Below are 13988 nucleotides of genomic sequence, written 5' to 3' on the forward strand. Positions count from 1 at the left end.
AGTAAATTGGCTAGTCCCACATAAACAAACAGCTGTTTCCAACATGCTATTGAGAACAGTGGGTTTACTTTGTCCCGACCCCATGATGATTGGTGACGAGAGACAGACAAGGGAGGGGGTGACCTGTTTTCACAGATCCTCACTCAGATGCCCACCTAGCCGCGTCCCTTGGGAGCTTAGATTCATCTTAGCTAAGGTGCACCCGTATAAACCCCGGGCCTGGTCACCTCCACGTGGGTGTGAGTCACCGTTATGCCATATGACGAATCGAGGAACCGCAGGTTAGGTCCCACTCAGACTCTGTAACCGAAGTCGTGGAACCACACAAAAGAGAAGAGAAGGCAGGCCCCCTCCCTCCATACTCACACACTTTCACTAGACATTCACTCAGATTTTAAACAATCTATCCAATTCCTAACAGTTTCCCAATTCCTGAGGGAGCTCTATAGCTTCCATGGAGGTGATCAAGCTCCCCTTCCACTCACTCGGAGTGGGCCTGACTGATAGGGGGTCGACGAAGATGACTGACCCTAACCCATTTTGACAAAGACAAAGACAACAAAGAACAAAGACAAAACAAACCAGACAAATGCAACCTAAGGTTGCCTGTAACCTGCAGCTCACTCCTTGAAGTCCTGAAAATTTTTCAAAAAAACATTGCAGCAGGGTGCACACAGAAGCAGACAACTTTTTGACAACAAACACCAAGACAACAAACACCAGACAGACAAACCCAGTGCAGCCTATAGCCGCACGAACCAGGGACCCCGGCCACCGTCATGGCTGCAGGTCCGGACCAGGAGTACCGCTGCATCCAGCCCTCTGTATAGGTCCTTCGGTGGGATGTCCCAATTCCAATTTAATGACCAGTCTCTTACCTCTCTCGAGAGTTCATGTGGCTCTGTTTCCGAATCAAAAGTTTTGGGTGGAGTTTCCTCCGCCTCCCTGGGACCCAGACGGAGACTGGAGGCCTCCTTGGTAGTCATTCCCCACAGGTGTGGAGTATCTCACTGCGTGCCCGGCAATAAATGGGGGAGAGCCTCCTGCCCTAAATAGGGGGTCCCTCTCACCCCTGCCGGGGATCTCGCTGTGGGCTCCAAATGTTACAGGTTCAATCATCGAGATAGACCACCGACTCAGAATTTAAATTTAGAAGCCTTTATTAAGCTGGCCAGCTGACTACAGCCGCGTCCCTCCCCCTCTGGGAGCCTCACAGCTTGTAGTGTCCACCGAGGGTACAGCAAAGCCTTTTATCTGCAACACTACAAAGCATTTCCTGGCACTGGCAGGGTTCACACAAAGTTTACAAGTACGAATGGGGAGGTAAACGGAGTCACACCTGGCTGGGTTGAATCATAATACATTGTTTTTCTAAGACAATCTAGTAATTTTTCTCTGGTAGGATCCCGGACCCTAATACAATCGGTAACCTTTCCATGCCTCAGTCCCTCCCCCTAGCACATTCCGTAACCCTTCCATGCCGCAGTCCCTCACCCTAGCACAAAGACTTTATTTATAAAACAAGGATACTCATTTTTAATACCTCAAGGATTGACAAATGTTGGCAAAAGACCAAAAAATTTATTTATCTATTTTTGGGATGTTTCTTTCCACCTGTGTAAATTTTTCTCTCAGACTTTGTAGCAATTATAGAGGTTTAGTTTATATGTAGCATATAGCTGAGGGTCATTTCTGCGAGTCATAACAGCTGTATGTATTGAAAAAACACCTTGATCTAAGGAGGCCTCATTCTCCATTCACTTCCCTGAGAATGGGAAAACTGGTTTAACTACAGGATAGTATTAAACTTAAAGGTGCCATTAGCTGACCAAATCTCTCCATTGTCCACTTTATAGTGGGGCCAGGCTATGTTGCAAAAGAAGCTTGAGGGATTCAGGGTCAAATTTCACCCAAAGGGGTTATCTCCAGTAACTGTTTACTTGTTCCCCATCTAGGAAGAGGCAGATTAAAATTCCCAGCTTGGAAGTTAGCCTCTGGGCTGTACGGGGCCATCATCCTGTGGTCAGAGTACCACAGTAGCACAAGTCCCTTTTCACCTGGGAAATACCTGGGACATGGAGTTTTACCTTGTATACTACCAACTACCTTGTCTACCTTGAGGATAGACTTATCAATGATCCCCATGATGGCCAGTCACAGGGAGGATGGACTCACTCTGCTCAGTCAGGTGGACTCCACTCCACAGGGATATCCTAGCATCCAGGTGCCACCCGGCTGTAAACTTATACCCCATATCCTGAGGGCAGACTAACCAAGGGTTGTAGTGATGGCAACGCACTGGAATGATGGACTTACTCTGCTCAGATAGATGGACTCCACTCTATGAAACCAATCCCAAGAGAGACATCCCTCCTTGTCTGCCTCCGGGCTTAGCCAGCCTTATCTTCGTAGCCTGGGACAGAAAACTCTTCCTACAACTTTAGTTTCTAATTGTTGGGCTAGTGACCTGTAGCCTTGCCTTTCATGTTCCCCAAGGCCCCCGATCCCTTAGGAGACCTAGGACAGCAGCCATCTCTCAAAGAGAGTCCCTGTTAAGTTATTCCTGAGGCTCTCATAGAAGTTGGAAATAAATAAAGGATGGTTAGAAGAGTGTAGAAGAAGTTGAGGGTGGTCTCCTTCTCGGTTTCAGGGACCTTAGGGCGCATACAGAAAAGGTGTTTTAAAAGACAGGAGCCCTAGAAAAAAAAAAAGATGGCGGCATAGGTAAACACCAGAGACTGCTGCCGCAAACAACCACTTCAAAATTACAACTAAAAGACGGAACGGACATCACCCAGAACCACAGGAAGGCTGGCTGAGGAGAGACTCTTCAACTAGAAGGAAAGACAACAGCATTCCGAGGCTCAGAGGAGGCGCAGTGTGGAAAATTTAAAGGTACGGAGGTGCGCGCGCAAAGCAGGCTGGTGGCTGAGGGTGCGGTTGTCGTTTTCAATCAGGAGGGAGTCTCAGACTCTGAGCTCCAGATCCGGGCGAGTCTCTAGGGACCCAGACTCAAACGGGAGAAGCAGGACTGTCTGGCTACGGTCCCTCCGAGGTTTGCAGTGGTTGCTGGGACAGAGAGGCAGAGCCCCTGGGGACGGACTGAGAGCAGCCATAACAGCTCCCTCCGCCCACCCTGTTGAGCCCGCCCCGCCCAAGCCCTGCGCAGAGCCATTTGCCGGATCGCCTCAGGCAAAGGCTAGATTAGCACCTCCCCAGAGGACAGAAGTTTTCCACACAGCTGATTCCCACAGCCAGTCGGCCTGGTGGTCAAATCCCTCTAGTATTAACTACAACAATCAAGGCTTAACTAGAACAAGACTGCGCACAAAGACCACAAGGGGGTGCACCAAGAAAGCATAAAAAATGCGGAGACAAAAAAAACATGACAGAAATGGAGGATATAGAGCTAAAAAACGCAATTTTGAGGGCTTGCAATAAACTTGAGGAGAGCCTCACGAAAACTAATCAGACCCTCGATGCTATGATAAAGAAACTAGAAATTAAGCATACACGGACTGAAATAAAGAATATTATACCCAATAGCAGACCAGAGGAGCACAAGAATCAAGCCAAAGATTTGAAATGCGAAGAAGCAAAAAACACCCAACTGGAAAAGCAAAAGGAAAAAAGAATCCGAAAGTGTGAGGATAGTGTAAGGAGCCTCTGGGACAGCTACAAGCGCACTAATATCAGAATTATAGGAGTGCCAGAAGATGAGAGACAGCAAGATATTGAAAACCTATTTGAAGAAATAATGGCAGAAAACTTCCCCCACCTGGTGAAAGAAATGGACTTACAGGTCCAAGAAGCGCAGACGGGCCGAGGGTGCTCCAAAACCACATCCCTGGTGCTTTGATACCCCCAGCCCCAAGCTCTGTGCACTTCTAGAGCCCTTTCTCCACTGTGGTGTTAGACCCATCTGAGAAAAGGAAAGGGAAGCCGCCCAACGTGTCTCCAGTGGATGTCAAAACCAAAGATGAGGCCACCCTCTTACAGGCAAAATTTTAGTAGCAAGGTTTTGGGGACTGATAACTCCTTGCAAATCCACCTCCGTTCCCATTCTGGAGAGAGACCCTTCATGTGCTCTGTCTGTGGCCACTGGTTCACCACTAAGGGCAACCTCAAGGTACACTTTCATCGACACCCCCAGGGGAAGACACGCCCCAACTGTTTGCCAAGTTCCACGAAAAAATGATGGCAGGCAATAGTGTTAGCTATGCACTCTCTGTACCTCTCCTCATAGATGAATTGAGTCTCTCTCTAGACAGCAAAACTGTCCTGGTCACAGGGACACCCAGTGCAGGTCTTTCTCAGATTCTCTCTTTGGGGACTAACCCCAAGGACCTAATGGGTGTCCCACTGGTCACCGACCTGTAGCCTGGGCCTTCTCCAGAAAGTGAGGATGGACCCCTACTCTCCAGGGTGGGCTAAACCATAATTCCCAAGGGTTGGTAGTTTCTAAGGGAAAGGGGCACCCGAGCTAGGGTCAGAAACCCTCAAGTTGCAGCAGCTGGTGGAGAACATTGGCAAGGCCACCACCAACCCCAACCCCAACGAATGTATCATTTGCCACTGTGTCTTAAGCGGCTAAAGCTCCCTCAAAATGCATTACTACACCCCACACTGAGGAGAGGCGATTCTGCTGTAAGATCTGTGATCAAGCCTTCTCAACCAAAGGCAACCTGAAGACACACCGAACCAACACCTCCATGAAGACCAGCATTCATGCCCCATCTGCCAGAAGTTTACCAATGCAGTCATGTTGCAGCAACATATTCAGATGCACATGATGGTCAGATTCCCAACACACCCCACTGGAGAGTCCCTGTGACTTTATGGATCCTGAGTTGATGACGGTCAGTGAGAATGGCAGCACCAGTGCCATCTGTCACGATGACACTATTGAAAGCATCAATGTAGACAAAGTTGCCTCCCAGGATGCTCCCAGCAACTCCTGGAAGGCCCCCATGCCTCTTCCCCGCATCCACTCCACATCACACACTCCAGGGTTCACCATAATGCCCCCCTCCCTCCCGGATGCCTTGGGGAAGGTGGGTCCTACTCCAGTGGTCCTGCAGCAGCAGAGAAAATGATTCAGTGGAGAGCGATGGCTCTTTCTCCTCAGTGATGGGAAATCAGGAGTATCAGGGCCAAAGTCCAATCATCCTGGAGAACACATCCTTTCAGCCCTCTCCCCGGCCAATGGCCAAGCAGAAAGCATCAAGTCCAAGTCTCCTGATGCTGGTGGCAAGCAGACAGCGCGGACAATAGCCACACTGAGGTGGAAGGCCAGAGCAGTCTCCCGTCAACATCTGTCTGAGCCCAGACAACCTATGTCAAAGTCAAAGTTCCTGGTGCATTTGGACCTGCGACCATGTCTCCAGGCATGCCATCTTTGCTAGTGGTCCAGTCACATAGCCAGGGCAAAAAGCATGCCTGCACATGGTGTGGGAAGAACTTCTCGTTGGCCAGTGCCCTCCAGATGCATGAGCTGACTCACAGTGGGGAGAAATCTTTTGTGTGTAACATATGTGGGCAAGCTTTCACCACCAAAGGCAACTTGAAGGTCCACTATATGACACATGGCACCAAAAACAGCAGAAGGAAGCTGGCCATTGAGAACACCATGGCTCTTCTGGGAACAGGCACAAAGAGGGTCCCAGAGGTGTTTCCCAAGGAAATCATGGCCCCTTCAGTGAACGTGAACTGTGTTGTGTGGAACCAGTACACCATCACGCTCAACTGTGTGATCTGGCCATGAAGACCAACCAGATCTCCGTGATCCAGAGCAGAGGCATTCCTACTCTCCCAGTTTTCCTGGGGGCCAGCTCCATAGTCAATAACACCACTCTCTCCAATGGCTCCACTGGAACTGGACCTTTTGTTGTTGTTGTTTTAAGAACCCATCTCCTCCTGTTTGTTTTTTTACTTATGTGCAAATGTTTACAATTGTGAACACAACTTAGACTCTTCCTACAATCACGATGTTGCTATGCTGCTTTGTAAAACAAAACAAAGACCCCCACACATACAAAACAAATACAGACTAGTAATTTTTATTTTAATTTTTGAAAGAAGTGTATGTAATAAGCAAATGCTGAAACTTTGCCCTAATGTTTAAGGAGGAAGAAGGAAAGACCCTAATTTCTGGGTGGAGGAGTCTTTTCCCATCAGTGTGTAAATGTAGATCAAAACTTATATAAAGCCCTAACCAGTTTGGTTCAGTGGATAGAGTGTCGGCCTTCGAACCCAAGGGTCCCTGGTTTGATCCCGATCCAGGGCACAGACCTCTGGCACATACTGCGGTTGCAGGCTCCTCCCTAGCCCCGGTCCTGGTCAGAGCTCATGCAGGAGGCAACCAATGGATGTGCTTTTCTCACATTGACATTTTTCTGTCTTTCCCTCTCTCTAAACTGTTGTGCCCAGATTACAAGATTCCCAAGAAACCACATCAGGGAGCCAATTCGATGTAAAAGCATAAGAATCTGTATTCAAGTTAACTTGAGCTCTCCATCCACCAGACTCACCGACACATCGGCTAGCCAAGTGGCCAAGAGAGAGCAAACCCCTCCCCGAGATCGGTTATATAGGGGGGGGGTTGGAGTAAGGGAGGAGAAAGGACTGTGCTTTGCCGATTGGCCAGGCACAAGTCGATGTCCCGTTCCTGGGTGTGGCTAGCAGAGTCTTAGACTTCCGTGAAGAAGCTCCTTGCCCAACACGTGGCCAAGGTAAGATGGAGGACGTAGCCCTTACCCTGGGGGAAGGTGGAGGGCGTAGCCTTCGCCCTTTCATTCCCCCCTTTGTCTTGGAACTTCCGGCTCAATCATGAGACGGACTGCACTTTTATTCCACCGTTGCTAGAGGCCCGTACTGGGCATATTTTAACAAATGGTCTGGTGGAAGGGGAAGAAATCATTTTAGCTTTAATAACTTTTATTGAAATAGGATTTTTCTTCTTAAAATTCCTCCATGGCTATTAAAAAGCCAAATCAAGATTAATTTATCTACTGTCCTGATGTTTGCATAAACACAACAAGAATGGTGACTGACTACCTTTGCTGGAATCTCATGGTTGAATCTTAATGTGCCCCGTAGGGCCAGGAAGCCACGCCATCCAGCTGCCATCAGGCCCGCCTGCAGTATCTGCTGAGTTAGGTGAATCCCTCACCTGCAGCAACTCCACCTGAGCCCATGCTTTAGGCTTTAAGCCCATCTCAGTAGCCCTCCTACTTGTTGCAGCCCAGAGCGTGTGGGGGCTCCGCAGGAATGCAGAGGCATCCCTACTGCTCCCCTTTTACTCTTACCAACCGCCAGTGATGGTAGGGCATCGGCCTGACACTCCAGCGCCAGCCATCTTCAGGGCTTCCAAGCAGAATACCAGGCTTTCTTCGTGGCATTTTTACTGGCTTCAAGTCTTTAGAGCTCAGACAGGGCTTTTTAAAACATGATACTCCAGTCAAAGTTTTCCGTTAATAAAACCACTATTAGGAACCGGTCTTATTGAATCTATGCAAAGAAATGTATTGCCATGTTAGCATTGCCAAATTTCGGAGGAATTACATAAGAAGAAAGACATACTGATTTACTCTAAGATTTTCTGACTTTCCTTGCCAATTCCTTTTAATTGTTGGCATTAAACTTTTTTTCTATGCATAACCATGCCTCAGATCTTCTACTCTAAACAGGCTTTTTTCAGACTATCCCTGACATGGGCATGGTCACAAAGGCCTGCAAGCAGTACACAGGCTGCCAACTGTTAGCTGTCTCTCAACAGAGACCAAAACCTGATGGGCACCGTTCCCTGCCCAGGTGGGCACCTGCCCTCTTGGCAGCTAGGCACCCTTTACTTTTTGGGGTTCACCCCATATAGTTTCCTTCCAGGACAGCCAACATACATTCAAACCTGCAAGAGAATTAAAGGTCAATATAACACATCAATACAATGAAACATAATATTGGCATCATGGCCGCTTCAGGCAGCCACATCTTCTGCTACTAAACATGTGATCCTATAAATTGTCCTTGTCTCTTTGGAGCCATGTCCATGAAGATGCAGGCATCATCTAAGTCTATTGTGGGGGCTCCTGGCGACAGGAGTGATCGCGAGTTATGTCACCAGCATCAGGCAGGTGGAGCACGCCGTAGCTTGAGCTTCAGTGGGTTGCGTTGATCTCTTTCGACGCTCCATTTGGTGATGAAGTCTTTTTGGACCGTGGATGGGTCCGCTGACCGGACGTGAGTGTGATGGATCCAGGTCGCAACGCCGTCTAGCAGTGGGGGTCGTTAGCACTACAGTGTAGGGACCCTTCCAACGTGGCTCAAGAGTTTCTTGATGAGGCCTTTTGATGTAGACCCAATCTCCTGGTCTGTGTCGATGAGGAGTTGGAATTGGGCTGGTCTCATAGATGGCACGAAGGCGTGGCCAAATGTCCTCGTGTGCCCTCTGGAGCCCTCTTAAGGCCTGCCAAACATGATTTCATAGGGAGTAAAGCCCAGGGTATAAGGGGAGTTCCTTACCCGGTAAAGGGCATATGGTAGGAGAGCCACCCAGTCCCCGCCAGTCTCCATGGTTAATTTGGTAAGGGTCTCTTTTAGAGTTCTATTCATTCTTTCTACCTGACCTGAACTCTGGGGTCTATAAGCACAATGTCATGCGAGCATTGCTCATCCATCTATCAGGAGGCTGTTTTAGGATCCCTTCAATGGCATGCGGGGTTGTGATCCAGATCTCCTGCCCCAGGGTCAGTTTGTCAGCATCCTTGACTAAGAGCGCGGTTGCTGCAATGATTTTTAGGCACGGTGGCCAGCCGGCGGCTACAGGATCCAGCTTTTTAGACAAATATGCTACTGGGCGACTCCAGGGGCCTAAAGCCTGGGTTAAAACCCCTTTTGCCACTCCTTTGCGCTCATCTACAAAGAGGCGAAAGGGTTTTGTAATGTCTGGTAGGCCCAGGGCTGGAGTAGCTAAAAGAGCTTTCTTTATCTGATTAATTTCAAAATCCCAACCCAGCACAGAATATCACATAGAAAATTAAAGTTCCCAGTAAACAACAGAGATGCTTATAAACATCAAATAAACATTTACACTTACACCTTTTCAGTGAACAAGTATTTTTACAGCCTTGGGCTCTTGAGCAGATAACAGGAACATCATCCAAGTCCCCTGATGGGGGCCTGACAGGAACAGATGTGGGGGCCTTTCCCACATCCCAGGACAGGATTCTTGACCTATGTCTTGTTCAGATAGAAACGGTTTTTATCACAAATAAACAAACAAATCCAAAACCAAGAAAATCAAGGCCAGAAGTACCCTCTGATGTTTTAGGGGTACCAAGGAAGGAGAAGTTAGGCAGTGTCCAGCCCTTCTCACAATCCACCACCAGTGACCAGTTCCAGCTTCTTAATATTCATTTAACATTTCTTTCCTTCCATTACACCAAAGCCATGCTTTTTAGTTAGTTAGAACTTTTAGCCTTAATTTTTAGGTGACATGTAAATAATTAACATTCCTCAGATTAACAATATATTCAAATTTAACAACAAGGATACATATTTAAGCAATAAGGACAGATCAATTTACAGAAACCAGTTTCTACCTGAAATAATCGTACTTTAGAAATTAGATTTCTGCTATCAGACTCTCTTAAAGACTTTGACATAACCTTTGATTGTCCTTAGTTTAAGGAAAGCAGGGTTTTCTAGATTTAAGAGATTAGTTTAAAAATAAATCCTCGAAGCAAGCACGCTTGCAGCCCCATAAAACTCCGCCTTAAAGCTCCACCCCTGAGTAAATCAGAGGGCGGGGCCTTTGCTGTTTCAAGATGGCGGCCCCCAGGGGAGCAGCAAACCATGCGGCCAACGTGGCGGATGCCGAGGCTTGGAGCCCAAAATGGTGGCTGTACCAATAAGCAAAGGCATTTAGTTACCACAATAACACAATTTTTCCCAATTCAATCTGAACATTTCTTTGTCAGGTTCATCTCTGCCATTTTTAAGGCCAAAACAGTCTCGGGTTTTTATTCTGTACTTTCCCTTTACACGTGCACAGAAATCCCAGATGCATTCTAAAACTTTTACATTTCTAGCTGGGGCGATCTCCATGGGAAGAGGCTAGCTCGCATCCAGAGCTGCCGCCGCCCCCGGCCTCCCGGGTGTCCGGCCCTCAGGCTCCGCGGGGGACCTTCCCCCGACCCGATGCCGACTGGGGCCTCGCTGCTCCCGCCTCCCGTGAGCGACGCGCCGGCCCCGCCCCCCCCGCGCTCCACCTGGCTCCACTCATTCGCCACAAGCCCGGGGCCAACGCAGGCCGCCGCCGCCAGGCTCCGCGAACGAGCTTGTCCGCGCCCGGCCCGAGCCCCCAGGGCCGCCCCCCCGGAAGGCGCGCCACCGATGGCGCCGAGCGCAGGTCCAAGCTGCGGGGCTCAGGCTGCCCGGGCAGCTGCCGCCTCTCCCGGCCTCCGGCCTCTTCCAGGCCGGGCCGCTCGAGCTCCGGCTCCGGCCCAGCGCCCACCGCCGACCTGGCCGGAGGCCGAGCCCCCAGGGCCGCGGCTTGGCCGGGCTCCGGGGCGAGGGCTGCGGTCACCTCGCTCCGCACTCCTGCACACCTGCCCCCGGGCGCCCGCCCCTACTGCGTAGCAAGCAGCCTTAGTGCGCTGGCCTCAGCCTCTGCGCGCCGGCTTCAGCCTCCGCATCCAGGCGCATCTTTCCTCTCCTGCGGCCCAAGGCCCAGTGATTCCCAGCTCACCTTCCCTGCCTTTACATTCACACACTTCCACCAGACATTCATTCAGAGTTCAACAACTTCCCATAACATCCGTCCAGTAAGTCCACATAAAACAGAGAAACAGGCACAAACAGGGCCCAAAACAGCCTTCCACTTCCATGGAAGAGACAGACGATGGCTTACGCCAAACCGGCGGGAACTACCCACCTCGTCTCAGATTGGGGTTTCTACAGACCTCCCGACTTTTCGGAAGCAAAATTACACCCCTACAGATACAGATGGAGGATCGAGGCGTCCCTCGACTCCTCCCGCCCTTTGACCCCCATGTGCGTCCACGGTCAATGTGGGCGAATACAGATTTCAGAAGTGAGCTCACACAGAACAGATAAAGCACACAGAACAGACAAACATAATACACAGACACTTACCGCGGCCATGCAGATTCTACGAATTGGGGGAGTCCCTACATGGTCTTGGGAACCCCGGGCGAGCCCCCAAATGTTGTGCCCAGATTACAAGATTCCCAAGAAACCACATCAGGGAGCCAATTCGATGTAAAAGCATAAGAATCTGTATTCAAGTTAACTTGAGCTCTCCATCCACCAGACTCACCGACACATCGGCTAGCCTAGTGGCCAAGAGAGAGCAAACCCCTCCCCGAGATCAGTTATATAGGGGGGGGTTGGAGTAAGGGAGGAGAAAGGACTGTGCTTTGCCGATTGGCCAGGCACAAGTCGATGTCCCGTTCCTGGGTGTGGCTAGCAGAGTCTTAGACTTCCGTGAAGAAGCTCCTTGCCCAACACGTGGCCAAGGTAAGATGGAGGACGTAGCCCTTACCCTGGGGGAAGGTGGAGGGCGTAGCCTTCGCCCTTTCATAAACATCAATGGAAAAATATCAAGTGAGGATTTAAAAAAACAAAAGACATATCAAAGTTGGTCTCTGAGTTACTGCACCTGACTTTAGGATAAAAAATATATATGTATTTCCCAAGTTGTGCCTTTCCTTCTGGAATTGTAAGTGAACACAATACTAGTATCTGTTTACACTGTGAAGTAGATATAGTTAGAGGACACACTGGATGCTTTCTCACTGTTATACCTTGTGAATGTATGATCTATGGAGAAAACCTGCTGATGTTGACAGTTGGAAAATAAATTTTGGATAACCCCCTCCAAAAACAAATCCCCCCAAAACCTGAGATTGATCTTTGATTGCTCTTTCTACCCCACATCCAACCCATCAACACATCCTGTTGGCTCTTTGAATTGCAAATGAGAATAATCCAACTACTTTCTCACACCTCCACAGTTATCAATCCCTGGGGGGGGAGGGGGGTCCAACTCTAAGGAGACTAGAATGCATCTACTCTGACCAATTGTAGTCATGTTTCACACTTCAGTGATCCTTTTAAAACTCAGACTAGATCATGTTACTCCCCTGCCTGAAACCACCAGTGGCTTCCCATTATTCTCATGTGCAGAGAGGGGCCTCAATATGGCCCACAGAGCCATAGATCTGGCTTCCATCAACCTCTTTAACCTCATTTTCTAACTCTTCCCTTGCTCACTCTGCTTAACCACACTGGCCTCTTCCCTGTCCTCATTCATGCTAAGTACTTTCATTCCTCAGGACTTTTGTTCTCTTCATAGTCCTCCCAATTCACCATCCACTTTTCTTCTCAATAAGGCCATGTGATGTCATTATTTGCAGATTTTATATTTGTGAATTTGCCTTTCCAAAATTTAGAAAAATGTTGAGTTGCCCAACACTTATGTTCCTAGCTGAGGTCTAACAAGCCAACACTGCCTTTGTTTTAGTTCTGTAAAGTTAGTGGCACAGGAAAACAAAGAGAGTTGAGTCAGTCAGAGAAGAAAGAAAAGGAAAGGTTTAATCTGCTTCCCCGGGCTAAATCCATGAGCCCCAAAGGCAGGGCCAGTGAATTTGTGCCAACAGGGAAGGGGAGGGGGGGCTCCTTTTTATACAGGTGTTTAATGAGGGGCGGGGGGCATGAGCTGAGGAAGTTCCCGCTGTGGGGGTCAGCATGTTGACCTAACATCCCAGCTTTTTGGTGATGGGGGCGCCGGTTTGTTCTGACTACTTCCAGCTGACCAGGGATGATGAGGGGGTGGGCGATTTAAAGGCCAGGGTCAGGCAGAGGCAGGTCGAAGGGTAGCCGAGTGTAGGGATGGAGCAGGAGCTGATTTACAGTCACCCATGACATCTCCATGATCCGGGAGCAGATGAACTTGAGGAGGCAGGGGGCTAGGAGAAAAAAAACACAGATGAGAATCAGGGGCCCTATCATGGGTAGGACCCAGGTAGCTAAGGGGCTTTGGAACCAGCCAAAAAGAGAGTTGTCCCGGGAGTGTCTTGCATGTAGTTCTTCTGCACATTTTGCTCCACTACTCCGGACTCATTGATTTAGTAGCAGCATTCCTCCTGAAGGAATATGCAGGTTCCTCCTTTTTCCGCAGTCAGAAGGTCTGAGGTGCACTGGTTCTGTAGGGCTACTTGGGCTACTGATGTTACCTGCCGCTTTAGGGAGGCTAAAGAGGCAGTATTAGACTCCAGAGCTAACTGGAGCTTGTCATTGAAATCCTGAGCAGAGACCAGACTGTTCCTGAGGGCCCCCCTGGCGAGGCCTACTGAGGCAGTGACACTCACCCCTAACATGGCAGGCCTGGGGGCGGGATGAAGGGAGCAGCCAGGCAAGCTCCAACTCTCCATACAAGGTTAGTTGGGGAACTACTGTGACTATGAAGCAAGGCCCGGGGTCAGAGGAGTTTATGCAGTTGCTTAAGGTGCCATTGCACCAAAAGAAGGTACCCAGGCTGGCCTTGGTGAGACTGGCTGCGGTGTGGTATTGGGTACAGTTCCAAGTGACTCATCCCCCAGTTACCAGATTACTGGTCTGGTAGCATATCTGTGGGGGTAGGGTGGGCTCTGGAGTTTCAGGAGGCATCATGGACCTTGAACCTCCACACATAAGTGGGTGAGGGTGGGTGTAGGTTACTCAGGGCCAGGAGGAGAAGGAGGAGGGGGAGGGCGACTAAGGCGGACCTTAGTGGGTCCCAACACCTCACATTTATAGAAGTCATGCTGCTCCGGGGTCCTCTTGAGTCTGGAGAGGTGGTGCCATGACGGGTTGCCAAGCAGCTTGGCCACAGTGGGGGTTGTGAGGATTACAGTGTGAGGTCTTGTCTGCCTACGCTCCAAAGTTTTTGGATGTAGATTCTTTTTTTTTTTTTTTTTTTTTTTACC

General features: G+C 49.4%; 1 pseudogene; it reads left to right on the top strand.

Annotated features, from left to right (window-relative positions):
• Window positions 1–779: 779 nt before the first annotated feature.
• Window positions 780–10651, top strand: LOC139006299 (sal-like protein 4 pseudogene; annotated as a pseudogene).
• The last annotated feature ends 3337 nt before the right edge of the window (window positions 10652–13988 follow it).

Source organism: Myotis yumanensis, unplaced genomic scaffold (assembly GCF_028538775.1).
Source record: "Myotis yumanensis isolate MYYU_CA2020_CCGP unplaced genomic scaffold, mMyoYum1.0.hap1 SCAF_3, whole genome shotgun sequence".
Taxonomy (NCBI): Eukaryota; Metazoa; Chordata; class Mammalia; order Chiroptera; family Vespertilionidae; genus Myotis; species Myotis yumanensis.